Here is a 4,618-nt window from a genome sequence, read left to right as displayed (position 1 = left end):
GAATCTTGCTCTGTCTCCAGGCTGGAGTGCAGTGGTGCAATCTCAGCTCACTGCAACCTTTGCCTCCTGGGTTCAAGCAATTCTCCTGCCTCAGCCTCCTGAGTAGCTGGGATTACAGGCGTGCGCTGCCATGCCCAGCTAATATTTTTTGTATTTTTAGTAGAGTTTGGTTTCACCATGTTGGTCAGGCGGTCTCAAACTGACCTCGTGATCCACCCACCTTGGCCTCCCAAAATGCTGGGATTATGGGCGCTAGCCACTGCGCCTGGCTGAAGGGTTTTAACCCTTGGACAAATGTTGGACCCTGACATTTTGTTGTGGAGTAATTTGTTCAGTAATTGAACTGAGTTAACATTTTTGGTAAGCCAGGTAATTGAATGAAGAAAACCCACTAAAGGAAGAAATGACATGTTTGCTATTTTCTTTTCATGAAAGCACTGTTTTCCCTCTAATAAAGCATATTTTACATTGGTGCTTATTTTTTCTCCTTGTACTCTAATAATAAAAATTGTGGACAATCAAACCTTAAAATATCTACACTCTGCCCTCTTTAATGTAGCATTCATAAAAATTTGGAAGCTATTTACGTGCTCTTTCAAGATGAGCTTATATGGCATAATTATTTGCTGATACATGAAATATTGCACTTTAAGTTTTTCAAGACTCTGAAATATGTAAAATTCAATATTTTTATATTCCCAGAAATTGTTTCTTACAGGTTGAAAGACTTTAAGGACATCACAAATTAACATTTAGTCCTAATACATACCTAGAATGTATTTTAAATACTTTTTAAGAAGAATGAAAATTCTCTGGTTGTTTTATATATAAATAAGCCGTATACAATGACACTGTGTTTCTTGAGGGAGCAGGCCTGTGAGAATCAGTTCAGTACAGTATTTTTTTTTTGTCATTTCTGCATCCTTGATCAGAGGTACACTATTAAAACTTTAAAAAATACTGAAAAATATTTAAGTTTTTTGGCTGAACCTGAAGATTTGCTCCTAATGTTTAACACAGCAACATTTATTTCAAATCACTGAATTCATGAGGATGTGGACACCCTCTGCTCTATTTTTGTTTATGGTGGTGGTGGTTCTGTCATCATCATTCATGTTTTTTAAGGCCTGGTCATAAAACTTTAAATTTTCCTAGTGTGATTTAATAGACATTCTAAAAAGAGAATGCAGTAACTAATGCCCTAAATGTTTGATCTCTGCTTGTCATAACTTTTTCAAAATTATTTTTTTCTGTAAAGTATATATATAAAACTTACAGCTTAAATTGAATTTCTATATTAGTGGTTAATTGCAATTTATTAAAGGGATCATTATAAGCAATTTCATAGCAAATGTTATTGTATTTTGTGTTTTTAAAACAATTAGGCATTTGAGATATCCGATTATATTTTCATATGAATCAAGCTGTTGACAGTGTCCTATATATTTAAGAAATTATATTATACTGATACTATTTGTAACATTTTTATTTAATCTCCAGGGACAGAAATAATTTCATTGGTAAAGTGTAATAATTTTTTTTTAATGCTTTGAGAGTCAGTTACTTGCATATGAGAGAAATAAAACATTTGGCACATTGTTTACCGGTATAAAAACTTTGTGGGTTTGTATTATTCAAGTAACATTTGCTTTACTTTTTGTCTTTCCCTTTTCATCTTCAAATCCTATAATAGTGAGAAGTTATATTAATAGTTACAGAGGACTTTACAAGATGCTAGCCAGATAAGCTTTTTCTCAGGGGTACTGAGCCCCTTCATCATACTGGAGATCTGTGGCACACACCTCCAATACAGTGGGGATTGCAGAGAACGCAGTTGACCTGGGGGCCCAGCTGCACTTTGAAATCCATTGCAGTATTTGCATTGCCTTCCGTGGTTTCTCTCAGCCATTGGCTGAGTGTGACAATTATACTAAGATAAACTTAGTTTACAAATTCTAGAAGACACAGAAGTCCTCTGACAGCCGTATTTGGCTTGAAAACTCTACAGTGGCCTTGCAGAACCTTTGTTAGACTGCATGGCTGTCTGGGATGTTCTACCATACTGCTCTTCTCCTCCCTCTTCCACTTGGGGCTCAGACTACAAGTCTGGAAGGCTCACCCAGTGCTGGATTATCCAGTAGGAAGAACAAGTTCATGCTGAGGGCTGTAGCAAAGCAGGGGCATTAAAAAAAAAAAAAAAAAAAGAATAAAAAGAGTGTACCCAAGCTTCATAAGAAAAATTCCATCCAGGGTGGACTTCCTTCCATGTGTTTTATGATTGAATATTGTTTTTATTTTGAATTTTGCATGAAGGAGGACACTATTATCTTTTTGGTGTTTTGGATTTCTAAGTATATTGATCTAGTGCTGCCTGGATATCTATTTTTAACAATGTTCTGTGTGTATTTCTAATGTATAGCCAGAACTAAAAATTAATGCTCTGGACTTAAAATGATCAAATTCTTAAAGAGCTCTGCAGATCTCAATGTCAGTTAATATTGATTTGCCATTATTGCCAGAGCTAGAAGAATCATCTTTTTATTGCAGAGAAAACCCAAAGGTTCTTAGAAAATAGAAGATTGCTCATTATAGGGTCAGTTGTCCTCCAGGGACAAGCCCTTGTGGTTGAGAATCACTGTCAGAATGACCATGAGTACTGGTGAAAGTGGGTTCTGTGCCATGTGTGTTGGCTCTAAAAAGAAATCGAGACTTGAGCTGAGGGAGCACATTTCACTTGGTAATTGTGCTGCCAGTGGAAAAATTGAGGCTTATTGTTCTTGAATCCATGCTTGAAAGTATCTTCAGTTTTAAGTATATTAAATATATATGTATACAGACAGTCAACTGTGGGTCTCTTTCAGGTGAAAAAGTCGTCAGAAAGACTTTTCTGTTTTGTTTTTACAAGCCACAGACTTCTTCAAAAATTCAAAAAGCTCTGAAAACCCAAAGATTTTGCAAAAGTTTGAAACAAAGACATTTGGCAGCAAAATCTGAACTTAATTGACATGAAGCTATTCACGGTCTTTTATTTTATTTGGTGTAATTAATTTGGCTGTAGCAAAAGTACTTAATGTTGTTATGGAGTGCTGCTGCAGATTTCCTTGGAGGTATACAAGCTGTATGTGATGTGGTATATGAATGATGTTGCATTGCCCTTCTTTTTTATTTTATTTTTTTTTTATTAGAGACAGAGTCTTGCTCTGTCTCCTAGGCTGGAGTGCGGTAGCCTAATCTTGGCTCTCTGCAACCTCCACTTCCCGGGTTCAAGTGATTCTCCTTCCTCAGCCTCCTGAGTACCTGGGACTACAGGTACACACCACCATGCCCGGCTTATTTTTGTTTTTTCAGTAGAGATGGGGTTTTACCATGTTGGCCAGGCTTGTCTTGAACTCCTGACCTTGTGATCCACCCACCTTGGCCTCCCAAAGTGCTGGGATTACAGGTGTGAGCCACTGTGCCCAGCACACACTGCCTTTCTTACATGTGAATTTCTGAATTCTGAAACACATCTGGACCAAAGGTTTTAGATAAGAGATTGTAGAGCTGTATGCCCTCAAAATTCTCAATTTATTAAATTTGCTTCTCAAATTTTAGAAAAATCATAGACTATAGGAGAAACTCTAAGAAACAATAGAATTTTCTTCCCTCTTCAGATCATACCAATGTTTCGCTTTACAAGTGCTGGCAAATTGTTTTGATAAAGAATTCAGAGTAATTGGTGTTAACATATATGTTGCCACATGATTGTACATCAGAAAGATGACACTTGAGAAAAAATAGGAAACATAAGCACATCATTGATTTTTATCCCTTGTGTACATTAAATATCATCTGCTGGATGAAACGATTTTAAAAATTGACCTCTAGTGGGAAAAAGAATAGTAATGAAATATATATACCAGCATGATCTTCTATCCACTGAGATAACACTTCACAAAGAAGATTTAGTTCTTTAGCATTAATTATTTTAAACCTGAAGAAAGATCAAGCAACTTCCCCAGAAACTGACTGCAATGCCTCAAGTGGCTTAAATGCCTTGATAAATAATTTTCACCAAGATCAGTTCTTGCTGTTTGGGTTTTGTTTTTGTAGAAATCATTTACCTTGTGATACCAGTTTTTCTCTTAAACCACTTTTCTCTTTCGCCGTCATTTTAAGTCTTCTTTCTCTATGCATCATTTTATCTTTTCTTATGGCACTTCTTTAAATATTAAGGTATTTTATTAAATAGATACTATTGCTTGGCAAACTACAACCTACAGGCCAAATCATCTGTTCTTACAAAGTTTTATTGGAACAACTGCACTCATTTATTTGCAGTGGTTATGGCTGGTTTTGCCACTACAGTGGCAGAGTTGGGTAATTGTGACAAAGACAAAATGGCCAACAAAGCCTAAAAAATTTACCGTTAGACCCTTTACAGAAACGTTTATTGATCTCTATATGATATCGTATAATTGATCTTACAGATGGGACAAACAGATATCAAATGGCTTACCCAAAGTCCTGTGGTGAGATAGGAACTGAAATTAGGATCCAGCATCACCAGCATCCCTTTCTACCTGTACTTCTTCCTAAAAACAAGGACACTTAAACTGGTGTTGAGTGAATGCAGCCA

At 36.2% G+C, this 4,618-nt stretch overlaps 1 protein-coding gene across 2 annotated transcripts in view; it reads left to right on the top strand.

Annotated features, from left to right (window-relative positions):
• Positions 1-1,603, top strand: part of VPS13C (vacuolar protein sorting 13 homolog C) — a 198,977-nt gene extending 197,374 nt beyond the window's left edge. For both annotated transcript variants that reach the window (XM_017506167.2, XM_017506165.2), the window contains one exon: positions 1-1,603. This exon is cut by the window's left edge and continues 510 nt beyond it. The gene's annotated coding sequence lies outside the window, so the exon portion shown is untranslated.
• The last annotated feature ends 3,015 nt before the right edge of the window (positions 1,604-4,618 follow it).

This window comes from Cebus imitator, unplaced genomic scaffold (assembly GCF_001604975.1).
Source record: "Cebus imitator isolate Cc_AM_T3 unplaced genomic scaffold, Cebus_imitator-1.0 Scaffold350, whole genome shotgun sequence".
Classification (NCBI taxonomy): domain Eukaryota; kingdom Metazoa; phylum Chordata; class Mammalia; order Primates; family Cebidae; genus Cebus; species Cebus imitator.
Note: the sequence above shows the minus strand (reverse complement) of the source record. Positions and strands in the feature narration are given on the sequence as shown.